We start from the raw sequence: 18,152 nt of genomic DNA, 5'->3' as shown, positions 1-18,152 counted from the left end.
GAATGGTATTAAAATGGAAAGAGGGAGTTTAAACCACATCAGGCCATGTATTGGGCTGTGTAGCATTTGGGCCATACCTCTTCTCTCTTAGGATTCTAAAATGTGAGTTCTTTTAGAATAATGTATAGCTTGTAGCAGCACGTGATCACCTTCAGAGACAGTAGGACGATTGCTGCTGGGGTTCAAGGCACATTTTCCGTTTTTCATTGTGTTAGAATGAGTATGAGAGAGAAAATAGAATCAAACAGGAGCAGGACATGAAGCAGAATGAAAGCTCTGTGAACTTGAGAACTCCCTCCCAGGCTTCTTGTTTCATCTCTCCAGGCTTGCCATGGCAGATCTTGCTGCTAATATTCATGGCAGCAAGAGGTCTTGGGAGAATGAACTTACAGTGTTAGTGGACACGTTTGTATGCTTGTCAGTGAATAGTGGAGGGGGAGGGGTGGGGTCTCTTCAAAATGAATTGTAAATTGTATAGGATCTGCCTCTAATGAGTTTGTAACATGTGGCTTATGTCACGTAGGTGCTATTCCCACCTTTTCCCAGTGTCCACCTATATCTGTGACCTCCCGTAGTACTTACCCTAAACCCAGTAGGCATATAGTTTAAGGAAAGAAAAAAGGAAGAGAGAAGGTAAAGAGGGAGAGATTGAAGGAGGGAAGGAAAGATGGAAAAGGAGAGGGGTGGAATAGGAGGGAGGGGAGAGGAGGGAAGAGCCTGAGAAGTTGGTTGGCAATTACTTTTAAGTTTGCAAATAGGTGGGTAAGGGAAGCTATGCCCCTTTTATCCAGGGCTTTTATTTGTTTGAAAAGGTTCAACCAAAGGGAATGTTTTGTTCATTTTTGATTGATACCTAGAGCAGAGGAGACATCTGCACAGAATTTTTGCATGAGTTAATGGCACCACAATCAGTTTGACCCCATGGTCTTAGGAAAAACTCTTAAATGGCAGTAGAGTTTAGGAAAAGAGTTTCTGTTAAAACTACCACAAAGCATTATCCTTTATTGATCAGAATTTGCTAGCGGGTGGGTATAAATGTTTACAGAAGCAAAGAAATCCACTGCCTAAAAGCTCCAAAGGGCTCTTGAAGGCCATTGTCATGCAGTGTCCTCTTTTTGAGACAGCAGGCCTGCTGAGTAAGCACACAAGAATTCAAGGAACTCAATGTGTACCCAAATAAAATGACTGCTGAGCAAAGGCTTGCAGCCGGAGAAGTGATCTCTGGCTGCATGTGTGGCTGCAGCAATGTAAATTAGCCCCTGCCTGGAGCCTGAGAAAAATCAGGTCAGGACCAGGAGTCACCGTGAGGTCGGTCTGAAAGATGCATAATGAACTTCTCCTTTCCTCAAGACAAAGCATCGATTAGTGCTTTCTTGAGGTGTACAAAATAGATGGGTTTCCCTGGAGCAAAATAAGTGGGCTTCCCTGGAGCATCTGATGGTATCTTAGCAAGGTAAGGCATAAAGGAAGAAAGGATACTCAGTGGATGCTGGGGCCTATAGTGTAGGTAGAGTTGATGCATCAAGTCTCCAAAGATTTGTGCAGAACCTAAGCACCTACTAGGTAGTTTAAGAATACACATTCTGAGCTAGATCACCTCAGTTTGAATGGTACGTGGTAGCTGTGCAACTTTGGGTAGGGTTACTTAACTTTTCTGAGCTTTAGTTTCCTTAACTGTAAAATACAGACAATAATAGCATAGGCCTCCCAGGACTGCTATAAAGGTTAATATGATAATACAAATTAATATTTGTATCTTGCTTAGGACAGGGCCTCACATACAGTAGGCACTAGGTAAGTGTTTATTATATGAACTCATACCTCAGATAATGGAGTTCCAATTGCTGCTGCTTCCCACCAACCTACCACAAATCTAGTGACATAAACAACCACTCTTTTATTATGCTCACAAATTCTGTGAATCAATACCACGGTGGTGGTCACAGCTTGCCTTTGCTCCACGATGTTAGTCAATGAGGAAGACTCAAGATGCTGGGAGGGACTCAGGTGGCTGGAGCGTCTTTGCTCACATGTCTGGGGCCAGACAGGGATAGCTTGAAGTTTGGGCTCAGCTGGAGCACCTACACACATGTCTTGGTCATAGCCCAGCTTTGTACATCCTGATAGCTGGGTTCTGGTTCTGTGGGTTCCAGCATGTGAAGACAGCTAGAAGGAAGGGAGGTAGCTTTTTGTAACCTAACCCCAGACATCACAGGGATTCACTCTCATTACATTGTACTGGTTGAAACTAGCCAGCTAAGAATTAGGGGCAGGTGAGATAGACTCCACCTTTTCATGGTACATAATTGGACCATGGATGGAGAGCCCCAACAGCCCCATTAGCTTTGGTAGACCCAAGTGCATTGCTCAAGTGGGCAGAACTGTCACCTGGGATTCTTCCAGAAGAGCAAAAGCCCCGGGTTGACTTTCATCACTCCCACTGGGTGGGCCTCACTGAACGGAATCTAAGAATCAGTGCCCCTTTCTGTAGGGATTGTGGTGCAGGACTTTCAAGTGACTTTCAAAGCCACAAAGACAGGATCAGAAACTTGTTCTCCATTTCCTACCTTCTAGCACAGTGGCTGGCATATCCCATCACCTGGATTTAGTGCTGAGTTGCGATTCTTATTTCACTGAGGTTGCCTCTGCTCCGTTGTTTTAATTACAGGCTGTTATTTCATTTAAAAAATCAGCGATAGGATTAAGGGTACTGTCATTTTAAAAGCCAGACTCCTGGCCTGAAAACTCGTCAGTGAATCAGAGGACAAATGTTCCCATTGTGCTGGTTAAAAATAGGAGCTATGGAAAAAGTGACAGAATGAGATGAATGCCATTAAAGTGTAATTACATTTACTGTAAATGTGAGCCTTGGGAAGAGTCTATTCTAGTCAGAGAAGCTGTACCAGATCCTGGAACGTGGAAAACCCAAGGCCTCTGCTGATAACTGCTTTTATGTTTTGAATTTTTATAGTGTGTATAGTTACAGATTGATCTTACTGTCCGTTAGCCTTGTTAGGGGTATTAGAAAGAACTACGTCACTTCAAAGGAAAGTAAGAACCATATAGTTCACCTTGAATCTCAGAATGTGGGTTTCCCATTGTTCTCACAGGTGATGTTTCTATGTATCTATATTTCATATATCTATCAATCTGTATGCCTATGTGTTTCTGTATGTCTATCTCCTGCCTCAGCAGTCAAGTGTAGTAGCTGGATTTGACATATTTGAAACATAGGGTTTAATTGTTTGTTTGCTTATGAAGATAGCTCCTGTTTTTCTGATTTTAAAACAATGTATTCTTGCCATGTAAAAATATTAAAAATATACAAAAAAGTAAACTATCATAAACACGTAGGTAAGTTTTAATGAACATCCTTTCTAGTCACAGTGTTTGGATTTAGAGCTGGTTCTGACATTTTTGTTGCTGTTGTTAAAGCTTACTCGGGACATATTTTAGTGATAAGATAGCATTACATCTTGATGTCTGGTGGCTAACTGGTATTCCATAGGGTCAGTATACCATAGCTGATGTATTTAGTGATGACACTAGGTGTCATAATGAGCCAAGTATTATTTTGGTCCATAGCTAAAAATTATTCCTTCACGTAATTGAAAGACAAATGGTATCAAGTTTATATAAGCTTGATTGGAGAAGTAGAAGGGAAAAAATGGCTGAAGGAAACAGAGACTAAAAAGCAGGACTGGGTTCTCTTTCTCAGTCTCCTTCCCTAGCATCCTTCCTCCAGTAGGAGGAGGCATAAAGGAAGCCAGAGTGGCTTTAGGTACAGTGAACATTCCTTTCCAGGAATGTTGGCTGAAGCCAGAAATAATATTGGGACAATACCCTGAAACTTGGAACCCAAGTTAGCTTTAAAGAGAATGATAAACAGGATGATGTTACAACGTAGCTCAGGTAATAGGGTTTCCATTTCTCTCAGAAGCTGCTCTTCTTCACACTGGGTCCATGGCCATTGGAGCTTCAGTGTCCTTCATTTCTCCCTAGGATGGTGTAACGTTAATGACAATACTGACTCTCTGTGGTGGTGAGCAGCACTTGATGCCTCTGGCCTAAAACCCCTCAAGAGTAGGTACTGACCAGCTTCTAAATGTCCCCTGCACTCACATGGTCCCTGGCACATAGCTGGCACTCAGAAGGCCTTTGCTGGAACAAAAGGAAATGCATTTAGGGTAATTATGCAGATTCTGTTGGGTCTGCAATGGAGACTAGTCACCACTAGGTGTCATAATGAGTCAAGCAAATTTGGGCTCAAAGCTAAAAATTACGCTTTTCCTGTATTCATTCTTATGCATGCATGCATTTACTTTTTCAGCAACCATGTGTTGAGTGTTTACTGCATGCCATGCACTTTGTGGTATTGGAAATCATGCCATCACTGAGCTCCTGGACCTGGTTGGCAAGAAAACCACAGTAGGTGCTGAGACAGGGGTAGAAACCAAACCCTGTGAAGACACACAGCCTGATTTTGCTTGAGTAAGGTGAGTGGCTTCTGAGAGAGATGGCTTTGAAAATGAGTTTTGAAGGATAAGGACAGATAAGAAGTTCAATTCATTATTTCAAAAATACTTTCTTTTGGGGAATTCAGGGCAGAAGGGTGACCTCAAAGCTGGTCCAGGTTTTATTCTTGTTGAGGACTGAGCTTTTGAGCTTATCAGAAATTTTTGGCAGAGGTATGCTTTTAGTTCCTTTTTTACTGTCTAGATGTATGTTGCAGTTCAAAGTTAAGATTTCTAAGTTTTCACACTATCAGTAAGACTACATTGGGCCCTAATCATTATCAGGAAACAGTGAAAGTTGGTTGGTTTGGAGAGAGTTGTGTGGTCAGCCGGCTCAGGCTGGGACCTGGTGTCAGTACTGGGCTAGGCCAGGATCCCGGCCAGGGACCCGGTAACCTGCGGTGGGACTTATCTAAGGGCTTGGTCCTGCCAAAGATTGACACTGTGTTGGATGAAAACAGAAGGTGCTTGGTAACACTGAGGGCCTGGGGCTTAGGCCTAAACCCCAAAGCAGTTAAGTTCATTCCTGGGGACCCTGTGTCAGTGAGAGAGAGAAGTCTCCAGACCATCCCACCTTCCTTCAGGTGTATCTCAAGCCTGAGTGTCTGTGACAGGATATAGCTCAGTCTGCTGGTGAGACCCATCTACCTTTCCTAGATACAGGCTGACTCCTTTGTGATGTAGGGAGCCTGCTTATATTCCATTCCCAGCTCCTGAACCCCACACTGGGTTCCTGCAAGCAGAGCTTTTGGCCAGAGCCATGAGAGCTCCCAATCTAGATTGTTCCCAACAAGATGGTTGCCCAGGCTGTGTGTGAACCTTTTTGGTAACAAGGAACTTGCCAAGACAGCCCATTCTATTCAGTACACATGGTTCTTTTTTTAAGTTGTGGTAAGATACACATAACATAACATTTACTATTTTTTAAGTATACAGATCTGTGGATTAAGTACATTCACATTGTTGTGTAATCATCACCACCGGTCCATCTCCAGAACTTTTGTCTTCCTAAATTGGAATTCCATGTTCATTAAACACTGCCTCCCATACCCCCTCCACCTAGCCCCTGGCAACCACCATTCTGCTTTGTGTCTTTATGGCGTGACTATTCTAGTATCTCAGGTAAGTAGAATCATACATGTTCTTTTGTACCTGGCTTATTTCACCTAGCATAAGTTTCATCCATATTGTAGTACGGGTCAGAATTTCTTGCTTTCTAAGACTGAATAATATTCCATGGTATATATAGACCACATTTTCTTTATCCATTCCTTTGTCAGTAGATACTTGGGTTGCTTTCACTTTTGGCTACTGGGAATAATGCTGTTATGAACATTGGTGTACAGATATCTGTTTGAGTCTCTGTTTTCAGTTCTTTTTTTTTTAAGATTTTATTCATTTATTCATGAGAGACACAGAGAGGCAGAGATACAGGCAGAGGGAGAAGCAGACCCCTCGTGGGGAGCCTGACACAGGACTTGATCCAGGGACTCCAAGACCATGTGCTAAGCCTATGGCAGGTGCTCAACCACTGAGCCACCCAGGCATCCCTCTTTTCAGTTCTTTTGAATATATACCCAAAAGTGGAACTGCTGGGTTATATCATAATTATATATTTAATTTTAGGAGTAAATGCCATCCCATTTTCCACAGCGGCTGTACCATTTCACATTTCCCCCCAAGCAAGAAGCAAGGATTACATTTTCTTCACATCCTCACAACACTTGTTATTTTCAGTTGTGCAAATCGTTCTTTTAATTGAGCCCAGATCCAGTACCCTCCACCTTCTCCTACCATTGCTCCAGGTTGTGAGCTACCTAGGCTAAATCTGCTCTTCATGCTGTAAGAACGCCCATTCGTGTGTTACTGGAAAGTGCTCCAGATGGTCTGTGTTCCTGGAAGGTCCCTCAGGACTGGGGACAGATAGCTCGATGTAATCTGATCCTCACAGAGTGATGGAGGACTATAGCTTCCTTTGTCCTGGGCGTTTTGCTTATGTTTTTGCAACGTTTGCATTTGTTTTGCCAATAGCCTGGCACCTGCTGGCTCATATGGATCTGTATCAATTAAGATATCCAGGCCTTTTGAATAGGAGCAGTTGTTAGACCAGGTAACTCCCAAACCCACCTCATAAAATTTGATTCCTTGTACTTTATGAAGCAATTCTGACATGCACAGAGGTACATAGGTAACGAGTGTTACATTTGTGTAAACTTTGAGGCATGGTAATCAAATGAATGCTCGTGAAATTGCCATCAATACAAGAACTATAATATTACCAATACATTTGAAACTACTGTGTGCTTCTTCCCTGTCCTATATCCATTTCACTCTCAGAAGTAGCCTCTCTGAGTATTTTTTTTCATTATTTTGCTCATTTAAAAGTAGCTGCTCTATGTCTATATGTATCATTTAACAATATATCATACTGTTTTACTGGTTTTTAAGCTTTGTAAATATGTTGTCTATTGCAACTTCTTTTCCCACTCAAGTTTATGTTTCTGAGGTTCAGCCATGTAATTGTGTGTGGTTAGAATTCACTCATTTTTATTGCAGTGTCCTATTCATTTGTATGTTTCTACCACATTTTGCTTACTTATCCTATTTTATCAATGAGCATGTAGGTTATTTCCAGTTTGCAGCTGTTGCAAACAGTGCTGCAGCTAGGTACCTATCTATTTCTCCGCAACTCCAAATCCACGCATCTCTGCCTTGCTTTGAGATGCTGGAGCTGGACCCTGTAAACATTTTCTTGTTGTTGTTAGATTTGTCAGTAGACGGTTCTGGAAATACATTGGAGAAGGAAGAGGCTCTTACTTTTGTTGCAGGTGCTTTCTCCTTTCTAGCCCCTATGGCATAGTTGCCAGTGGCGTGTGTGACACCCTGGGGCTCTTACCTTCCACCAAGATATGCTCACACCCTGGGAGGCATCCTGCTTTCCAGCCTTGGCCCAGGCTGTGTACTAGAAGTGGCTCAGAAAACCCCATGAACACCATCTCCCTGAGGTCTGAGACCCAGCCAAGTTGGCTCCTTGCTTGGAGTTCTCGCTTAGCCCTACAGTATTCTTTAGAGCTCTTTTATCCCTTCTCAGTAGTAAATCTCTTGTTACTAGTTAATACACTTCTATGTTGCACTTTTCCTGTTCAAATTACTGATGTGCTTTCTGTCTCCTGTTTGTACCCTGAGTGATAGAATTCGCACATGGATTCTTTGGTGCCTGAGGACTAAGGGAGGGAGACCGTAGCTGGTGATGGTGGATGTGGGGTCCCAGTGTACATGGTGTCAGACTGGCTCATCTCACTGCCTCTGTGCCCTTGGAGCTGGTAGCTGGTACCATCAGGCTGGCTTTGAGCTTCAGCCTCAAGAAATACAGGCTTATTGTTGGTTTTAAACCTCAATCGCTACTATAAAATCATCCTCCAAAAATGATTGTTTTGAATTTCCAACTTTTACAAATACCCTCATCTGTTGCTAATATATGAGATTCACAACTCACTGAATTGTTGTGGTCAGTCGGTAGAATTCTGGAAGCATTAGCCTGGGTGGCCCAGCCATGCTCAGTTTTCATCATCATTTGAACAATACTCTACTCAGTCTCACTGCCTGCCACAGTCGAGAGAGGAGAGGATTTCCAAATAGTCTTTTCTTGTAGGAAACCCAGGGAAATGATCTCTTGGACAGAAATCTCCTCTCACTTTGCTTGGGGTTAGGAGCTCTGATGTCACCAGCTGCTCTTGAAAACTTTTTTCATCCAAATATTTGTTCCTTGTCAGCATAAGTACCCAGACAGCTTACATATAGCCCAAAATCCTTTTAGAAATTAGCTCCAGCACCCAGGCTCTGATGTCTGACAGATCTGAATTTGTATCTTAGCTTTGCCCTTTCTACCTGAACTGGTTGCTTTGCTTTCTGAGTCCTCATTTCCCTAGAGCAGAGATAATAACAGGGCCAACTTTCTAGATAAGGATGTGGATACAAGACAATGAATGTAAAATGCTTGTGGGGCATTGTGTCTGGTTTGACTATGGAGGTGTGGGGTGGGTGGGTAGGTGTTGAGTGCCCAGTGTCCAGCATCCAGGAACGGAATTTGACTAGTTGGGAAAACAGGCTTTTTTTTTTTTTTCCAAGTTATCTTTTATTTATACAAAAAGGGCATATTTAGCAAAAGACACTGAAAAAAAAGTCTCTATGGCCCAGGAGACAAGGCAGGGAGGTGACAGGCCTAGGGAGGCCTTGCTAGGGGAGGAGTCTGGGAAAGGTGGTGACAAATCCTGGGTAAGTGCTGAGTGGTGGGGGCCACAGAAAGGAGCAAGCTCCAGTTGGATCAACACTGTTGGCAGGTCATGGGTGGGACTCACAGTGACCTCACTGCTAACTCTTGAAAGAGTCCCAGTCAAGTGCTGTTGGCTGGAGTGAGAGCTGCCCCTTGGTTCCTGGAGGGCACCCACCAAGGGACACAGGACAGGAAGCCCAGGTTGGGAAGTGCAACTCGAGGTGAAGGCCAGGCAGAAGCAGGTGCTCTGCAGTGGCCAGGAAAGGCGCCAGGTATAGTTCTGTCAGTGAATTATTTTTTCATTAACATTTTCATTGAAAAAAAGAAAGAAAAACTTTTCAACCTAGGCACATGTCTAGATTTGTTCAAAGTGGACAGTAAGGGCATTTTATTGTTCATTCTGCTTTTCCATATGTTTGTAAGATTTTGCAATAATAGAATACAAAGTTATCTGCCCAATGTCCACAATAGCCAAACTGTGGAAGGAGCCTCGGTGTCCATCAAAAGATGAATGGATAAAAAAGATGTGGTTTATGTATACAATGGAATATTACTCAGCCATTAGAAACGACAAATACCCACCATTTGCTTCAACGTGGGTGGAACTGGAGGGTATTATGCTGAGTGAAGTAAGTCAATTGGAGAAGGACAAACAGTGTATGTTCTCATTCATTTGGGGAATATAAATAATAGTGAAAGGGAATATAAGGGAACGGAGAAGAAATGTGTGGGAAATATCAGAAAGGGAGACAGAACATGAAGACTCCTAACTCTGGGTAATGAACTAGGGGTGGTGGAAGGGGAAGAGGGTGGGGGGTGGGGTGAATGGGTGACAGGCACTGAGGGGGACACTTGACGGGATGAGCACTGGGTGTTATTCTGTATGTTGGTAAATTGAACACCAATAAAAAATTAATTTATTAAAAAAAACAAAGTTATCTGCCAAATAAAAGAAAGATTCTTTTGAAAATTTGTTAGTCATTTTCATCTTTCATGATAAATTCAATGAAACTGAATTTGTTAGTCATTTTCATTTTTTCATGATAAATTCAGTGAAACTGAATTTAATGCTTTTGCTTTTTAAAAAGCTATGTATTAAAATGCCATTTTACATGATTATTTCCAGAAATCTATTCTTCTGCATGTAGGTTTGGGTAACCTCTGGTATAACATTCACACACACACACACACACACACACACACTTTTTTTTTGTATATTTTTTATTGGAGTTTGATTGCCAACATATAGTATAACACCCAGTGTTCATCCCGTCAAGTGCCCCCCTCAGTGCCCATCACCCAGTCACCCCAACCCCCCACCCCCACCCACCTCCCCTTCTACCACCCCTTGTTCATTTCCCAGAGTTAGGAGTCTCTCTTGTTCTGTCATCCTCACTGATATTTTCACTCATTTTCTCTCCTTTCTCCTTTATTCCCTTTCACTATTTTTTATATTCCCCAAATGAATGAGTCCATATAATGTTTGTCCTTCTCCGATTGACTTACTTCACTCAGCCTAATACCCTCCAGGTCCATCCACGTTGAACCAAATGGTGGGCATTTGTCATTTCTAATGGCTGAGTAATATTCCGTTGTATACATAAACCACATCTTCTTTATCCATTCATCTTTCGATGGACACCGAGGCTCCTTCCACAGTTTGGCTATTGTGGAGATTGCTGCTACAAACATTGGGGTGCAGGTGTCCCGGTGTTTCACTGCATCTCTATCTTTGGGGGTAAATCCCCAGCAGTGCAATTGCTGGGTCGTAGGGTAGCTCTATGTTTAACTCTTTGAGGAACCTCCACACAGTTTTCCAGAGTGGCTGCACCAGTTCACATTCCCACGAACAGTGTAAGAGGGTTCCCCTTTCTCCACATCCTCTCCAACATTTGTTGTTTCCTGTCTTGTTAATTTTCCCCATTCTCACTGGTGTGAGTGGTATCCCATTGTGGTTTTGATTTGTATTTCCCTGATGACCAGTGATGCAGAGCATTTTCTCATGTGCTTGTTGGCCATGTCTATGTCTTCTTTGGTGAAATTTCTGTTCATGTCTTTTGCCCATTTCATGACTGGATTGTTTGTTTCTTTGCTGTTGAGTTTAATAAGTTCTTTTTTTTATCTTTTTATTTATTTTTATTTTTTTTAGGGTGGAAAACATGTCTTCTTATTTTGGCATTCTTTTTTTTTAATTAATGAATTAATTATTTTAAATAATAAATGTATTTTTTATTGGTGTTCAATTTGCCAACATACAGAATAACACCCAGTGCTCATCCTGTCAAGTGCTCCCCTCAGTGCCTGTCACCCACTCACCCCCACCCCCCGTCCTCCTCCCCTTCCACCATCCCTAGTTCGTTTCCCAGAGTTAGGAGTCTTCATGTTCTGTCTCCCTTTCTGATATTTCCTACCCATTTCTTCTCCCTTCCCTTCTATTCCCTTTCACTATTATTTATGAATGAGACCATATAATGTTTGTCCTTCTCCGATTGACTTATTTCACTCAGCATAATACCCTCCAGTTCCATCCACGTTGAAGCAAATGGTGGGTATTTGTCATTTCTAATGGCTGAGTAATATTCCATTGTATACATAAACCACATCTTCTTTATCCATTCATCTTTTGATGGACACTGAGGCTCCTTCCACAGTTTGGCTATTGTGGACATTGCTGTAATAAGTTCTTTACAGATCTTGGATACTAGCCCTTTATCGGATATGTCATTTGCTAATACCTTCTCCCATTCTGTAGGTTGCCTTTTAGTTTTTTTGACTGTTTCTTTTGCTGTGCAGAAGCTTTTTATCTTGATTAAGTCCCAATAATTCATTTTTGTTTTTGTTTCCCTTCATAGATGTATCTTGCAAGAAGTTGCTGTAGCCAAGTTCAAAAAGGGTGTCGCCCATGTTGTCCTCTAGGATTTTGATGGAATCTTGTCTCACATTTAGATCTTTCATCCATTTTGAGTTTATCTTTGTGTATGGTGTAAGAGAATGGTCTAGTTTCATTCTTCTGCATGTGGCTGTCCAATTTTCCCAGCCCCATTTACTGAAGAGACTGTTCTTTTTCCAGTGGATAGTCTTTCCTGCTTTGTCAAATATTAGTTGAACATAGAGTTGAGGGCCCATTTCTGGGTTCTCTATTCTGTTCCATTGATCTATGTGTCTGTTTTTGTGCCAGTACCATACTGTCTTGATGATCACAGCTTTGTAGTACAACATGAAATCTGGCATTGTGATGCCCCCAGATATGGTTTTCTTTTTTAAAATTCCCCTGGCTATTTGGGGTCTTTTCTGATTCCACACAAATCTTAAGATGATTTGTTCCAACACTCTGAAGAAAGTCCATGGTATTTTGATAGGGATTGCATTGAATGTGTACATTGCCCTGGGTAGCATTGACATTTTCACAATATTAATTCTTCCAATCCATGAGCATGGAATAGTTTTCCATCTCTTTGTGTCTTCCTCAATTTCTTTCAGAAGTGTTCTATAGTTTTTAGGGTATAGATCCTTTACCTCTTTGGTTAGGTTTATTCCTAGGTATCTTATGCTTTTGGGTGCAATTGTAAATGGAATTGACTCCTTAATTTCTCTTTCTTCAGTTTCATTGTTAGTGTATAGAAATGCCACTGATTTTTGGGCATTGATTTTGTATCTTGCCACACTGCCAAATTGCTCTATGAGTTCTAGCAATCTTGGGGTGGAGTCTTTTGGGTTTTCTATGTACAGCATCATGTCATTTGAAAAGAGGGAGAGTTTGACTTCTTTGCCAGTTTGAATGCCTTTTGTTTCTTTTATTGTCTGATTGCTGAGGATAGGACTTCTAGGACTATGTTGAATAGCAGTGGTGAGAGTGGACATTCCTGTCGTGTTCCTGGTCTTAGGGGAAAGGCTCCCAGGGTTTCCCCATTGAGAATGATATTTTCTGTTGGCTTTTCGTAGATGGCTTTTAAGATACAGAGGAATGTTCCCTATCCCTACACTCTGAAGAGTTTTGATCAGGAATGGATGCTGTATTTTGTCAAATGCTTTCTCTGCATCTATTGAGAGGATCATATGGTTCTTGTTTTTTCTCTTGCTGATATGATCAATCACATTGATTGCTTTACAAGTGTTGAACCAACCTTGCATCCCGGGGATAAATCCCACTTGGTCATGGTGAATAATCTTCTTAATGTATTTTTGGATCCTGTTGACTAGTATCTTGTTGAGAATTTTTCCATCTGTGATCATCAGGGATATTGATCTATAATTCTCCTTTTTGGTGGGGTCTTTGTCTGGTTTTGGAATTAAGGTGATGCTGGCCTCATAAAATGAGTTTGGAAGTATTCCATCCCTTTCTATCTTTTGGAACAGCTTTAGTAGAATAGGTATTGTTTTTCTTCTTTAAACGTTTGATAGAATTACCCTGGGAAGCCATCTCGCCCTGGACTTTTGACACACACACAATTTTTAAGTTTTTTTTAGGTGGTGGGCTGTGGGGTAATTGCACTTTTCTATTTTTTTCCTATTTTTTGAATAGTTTTACAGAAATAAGGTGAAATTTAGTAAATACATAGAAGTAGAAGTCAAAAAAAGCCTTTTCTTGTGGAGGCCAAGGCAGCTGGACTAGCAGAGTTTGAGAGACCTTGGAGTCCGTGGACAGGAGATTCTTGGGTAGGTGATTTGGAGGTGGCCATGAGGAGCAGGGACATTAGGCAGTGGCTTTGAGGACGTCAGGATCACCCACCATGTGTTTCCCTGGACCAATTCTCAAGTGCATTTTCTGCACTTAAAGCCCACAGCCTCGTGGTGCTGTCACACAGGGAAGTGGCCGGTGAGGGTGTGATCTACCAGGGAACTGTGCCGGCCCCCTCTGTGGGCATGTTTCCTCTTATAGCCACTCGCCCTGTAGAAGACGGGGGCAGTGGAGAGCTTCAGAGAAGCTTGGGAAATGGCAAGAGCAGGGAGCAGCATCACAAGAGGCTTCTACTTGCCTCCTTTCCTAACAAATCTTGATATACTGTGTCTTTTTTTTCACACGGGTTGCTTGTGCTTAACTTGGTAGTCACCTGTAAACTTAATCTATTTAACAACAGTGTCCTATACTTATTTGGTGCCTTGACCATCTGAAAGCACCTTCATGGCTGACACTACATTTAACACAGCATCCATACGACCCTGCAATATACCCCATCTTGCAAGAGAGGAATTAAATTTCAGAAAGATTAAGCATTCCACGGAGTTGAGCAGAAGCAAGTCTAGAGCATAAATTACTTGACTCAAACAAATGGCAAAATGTTTCTCATGTTGAATCTAATCCTTTAAATCTTTTCTTTGCTCTGTTTCCTTTGCTTGGAATATTCCTCTCCCAGTTGTCTGCTAAGTTCTGCTCACAGCCCAACTCTTTTAGGCCAGTCTCTTCTCTCCCATCTCTCATGGGTTTAGGAATCTGATGAACCAGCTTGTGAATGTGGGTTCTGCCCCTTAACTGTGGAGGTTGCCTGATTTCTCCAAGCTTCCATCTCCCTTGATGGAAAAGGGGAGTGATAAGCTGACCTGGGGATGGGTTATGTTCAACAGAGTAGGGTGGTCAGCTGGTGTGCTGTCTGGCCCCTATCAATCAGAACCTGCTGGGAGGTTTGGGAAGGCAACGTCAGCTCAAACCTGTCCCTGCACAGAGAATTAAACCACAGGTGTGCGCACCAAGAGGGCCTGGGACTCTTCATCCCTCTCTGAACTGCTAGGTCTTCATCTGCCACTTGGTGTTGAAATCTCTTTGTCATTGTCTCTTAAGCAGGTAACAAATGCCTGGATGTGAGGGGCTCTGGCTTTTCCCTCTCTGCTTCCTTGGAGCTTGGGAAAGTGATTTCACATGGTAGAGTATGGTTGTCAAGCACTAGGCTTTGTTTGTTTCTTATTCTCTCTCCTAAGTTCACAAATAAGCAGTAAACTCTCTGAGTCCTTAGAACCGAACTTGGAGCCAAGGCCACAATAAAACCTATTCAAGCGTCCAAGAGCCTTTCTTCCCTTATGCTGTTGAAGCAGAACAAAGCTTTATCCTATGCGCTCTACCGACCTTAGTATCACATCTGTCTAAATGCTGAAGTGTTTTCCAGCACCAGCTGGTTTGCTGACTCCCCTTTCCATGGCAACCTCTCTGCCCATCGCTGGCATGGGGGGCTTTATTACTCCTGCCTACCATCATGGACTGGTTACTCTGCATGTGGAATGAGGTGGGCAGCCCACCCCTGTGTGTGACACCTGCACCCCAAGGAAGAGAACCCAGGCTGAGGCTCACCAAGTCTTGGGGTCTTGCTTGGACAGGAATACAGGCTCATGAGTCTGGACAAAGGGTCTGGGGGATGCTCCTGTCAGCTTCATACAAGCTCCTGGAAGACGGAAACACTCAATGGGTTAGGAAAGGTGGCAAAGGGGAGGGCTTTGCCCACTCTCTAGGCATTTAGGAGTCCCTCTCTGGGCCAGCAAGGACTACAGGAAAGAGTGCTAGGGGTGGAGAGAGCCAGGGCCACCCCACCAGGCAAAGGGAGGGTCTGGCTGAAGCTGAGAGCAGTTGAGACTGCTCTCTCTGTTGGACTAGCTAGTTAGAAAAAGTGCAAGGCTGGTTAGGGGAGGAACTTTTCACCCCAGCCAGGAAGCTCTGAGTACACCATGCCATGAATGGGAGGACTCAGATATAGGTGTGAGAGCCAGTGAGTGCCCATGGCCTAGGCTCTCTGGATCCATGAGTTCCTAGACTTGCCATATACTAACACTGCAGGCCGCTGAGGAAATCAGTAGAACAGTCTAACTTCTAACAGTTGAGGACAGAGTTTCAGAAAGGGACTTGCCCAAGGTCACACAAGGCTAGCCAGTAATCACATCTCCTTGCCTTCCCATCTGCTCCCTTTCTTGCCTCCCACCTCCCCCCACCCTGCCCCCTTTCCCCTTTCTCACCCACCCTCCTCATGTTCCATTGCTTCTGTGGGTACTGAGCTGAGAGCCCAGTACTTTAGTCTGGGAACAGATAGCTGCAGAGAGCAGGCAGTAGGTGTGGGAGCTGAGGCCTGAGGTGCTGGGGCCAGGTATAGCCAGGTAGAGGGAGGGACTGCTGTCCTGTGGGCAGTAGCCTGCTGCTGTTTCCCAGTGGTCCTCAGAATCACAGACTTTGTCAAGGGGTTTCAGGAAGGCATTTTGGACAAAGTCTTCACAACATGGTAAAAAGCCAGCAACTCCTAGAGCATCCATTGGAGTATCCATTCTGGTTGCCTCTGGCAATAACAGGAACAGGTAGGCTTATCTAAACCACAGCCTTCCTTCACTTGAGGAAACTGCTTATCTCTGGCTTAGACTGCCAGGTTTCCACATGCCCACCAAAGCCTATCTAGGTGCTTCTCAAAATCAACACACTCCAGACCCAGCCACCCAACCTCCTCTCTGTGCCATTCCCAGGAGATCCACATCTTCCTGATAACCCAGGGGGTTTGAGCCACCTCACTCATCTCTGAGTTTAGAGATCTCACTTCATTGTCTCACGTTTGCTCGGTTCCTCTCTATCCCAGTGCCTCCACATTCATTCAGATTCACATCCTTCTGTCTTGGATTACTTCCATTTCCTTAAATGCCTCCTGCTTCCAGTTTTGTCTCCTTGCAATCAATCTCCGTAGCCAGAGGGTGAGTGTTTTGACACACAATCCCCATTATGTTGCTCTTACTCTCTGGCCTCCCCACACCTTTCCTCTCTGGGCTCCAGGGGCGCTTCTCTGGAAAACAGTCCTGCCTCTGCAGCTGGACCCACCTGACCATGGCATGACTCACTATGTGTGTCACACTGCTTTGTCATTGCCTGTTTGTTCCATGTCCCTTCCCATCAGGGAGGGCCTAGAAGGCAGAGGCAGGTCCTTGTCATCTTTGTGTCTGACTTGGAGTAGATGCTCAACAGTTTCAACCAGAGGAGTGATGGAGCCAGGATGAGGACCTGGAGGAAGGCCTGTTCTTGGAGGCTGGGGCAGTGTGTGAAGCCAGGCATCTTCCACTGGGTCCCATGGGCTTCTTTCTCACTTGATATGGGTAGTGTGGCTCCCTCTAAACATCTTCCCTGACAGATGCAGGCTCTCTGGCCACTGTTTCAGGCACACATTTTTTTTTTTCCTCTCGGGTGCATGGAAGGAAGGAAGGAGAGAAGGAAAAAGGAAGAGAGAAAAAAGAAAGGATTGAATGATTGAAAGAAGGAAGGAAAAAGGCATTTCTGTGCTCTGGCTTTCTAGTTTCCTAGCCTTCTTGTAGTCAGAAGATGTCAGGTGTTTAGGCCACATAGGGCTTTCAGGTGCCCTGAGTACTTTTGCCTTTGTGGGCTCTCTCCTATATAGAAGAAGTATTAAAAATTATATGTTATGACTGCATTATATGAAGGTAAATATAATCCAGGCTGGATTAATTATCTTATATTCATTATCATTGTACTCACTTTTTTTCTGACTTTAAATTAAAATTAAAATATTTCTGTGAGCTCCTCACAGGACTGTAGGCCCTAGACACCAAATTTCTTGTGCTGGTGGATGTGTCACTGCCCTGTTGGTTTTGGTATGGGGTAGTGTCTGAGCACCTTCAGAGTAACATGCCTCTTCACTGAGGGGTCCCCCTCCCTGGGAAGTGGAGTGGCAGACAGGAGCCCTCACACAGTTCTGAACACTAGAGTCAGAGAAAGCAAGGTGGGATGTGTGCACCTAACTGCTGTATATCCAGAAGCATGGAAACAAGCAGATGCCATGAGACCAGCTAGTGACTTGCTCACCATGTGTACACACTCCTGACCTCTGCTGGGAGAGTGGTCACCCAGGTCTCTCTCTACTGTTCCCCAGGCAGGTCATGCACACCTGGACTGCCAAACACTGTGCCTGCTCTCCTGCTCCTGCTCTCACATGCAGTTTGTGCCAAGCCACGGATCACTGCAGAGTTCAAACCATGTAGATTTGAGTGTGAGACAGAAAGGAACTAATGGTGGAAGCTCCTTTAAATACCTTTTGAGGGGTACCTGGGTGGCTCAGTCAGTTAAGTGTCTAACTCTTGGATTCAGCTCAGGTCATGATTCAGCTCAGGGTCATTAGATCAAGCCCCACTTCGGGCTCCACACTTAACACAGAATCTGCTAGAGATTCTCTTTCCATCTCCATGTCCCTCCATTTCTGTCTCTCCCATTCCCTGTGCATATTCTCTCTCTCTCTCTCTCTCTCTCTCTCTCTCTCTCTTTCTTAAATAAATAAGTAAAATCTTTAAAAAGAAATTTTTAAAAATCAATACTTTCTGAAAATAAAGCAGGGGGGAAACAAGAGTATAACGAAGGGTGCACACACACTGGAATTGATTAGTTCTTATGATTCCTTCGA

General features: G+C 43.5%; 2 long non-coding RNA genes across 4 annotated transcripts in view; one reads left to right on the top strand and one right to left on the bottom strand.

The window, feature by feature from the left end:
• Nucleotides 1-1,962: 1,962 nt before the first annotated feature.
• LOC119873656 lies at nt 1,963-16,489 on the bottom strand. The gene is made up of 3 exons (XR_005365774.1): nt 16,303-16,489; nt 15,068-15,158; nt 1,963-2,166 (listed from the first exon to the last, which is right to left on the bottom strand). It is a non-coding gene; the product is annotated as an uncharacterized LOC119873656 (long non-coding RNA).
• Nucleotides 4,336-18,152, top strand: part of LOC111097706 — a 158,503-nt gene continuing 144,686 nt past the window's right edge. For all 3 annotated transcript variants that reach the window (XR_005365766.1, XR_005365769.1, XR_005365768.1), the window contains exon 1: nt 4,336-4,496. This is a non-coding gene — a long non-coding RNA (uncharacterized LOC111097706). The remainder of the gene's footprint in view (nt 4,497-18,152) is intronic.

Source organism: Canis lupus, chromosome 10, assembly GCF_011100685.1.
Source record: "Canis lupus familiaris isolate Mischka breed German Shepherd chromosome 10, alternate assembly UU_Cfam_GSD_1.0, whole genome shotgun sequence".
NCBI classification, from domain to species: domain Eukaryota; kingdom Metazoa; phylum Chordata; class Mammalia; order Carnivora; family Canidae; genus Canis; species Canis lupus.
Note: the sequence above shows the minus strand (reverse complement) of the source record. Positions and strands in the feature narration are given on the sequence as shown.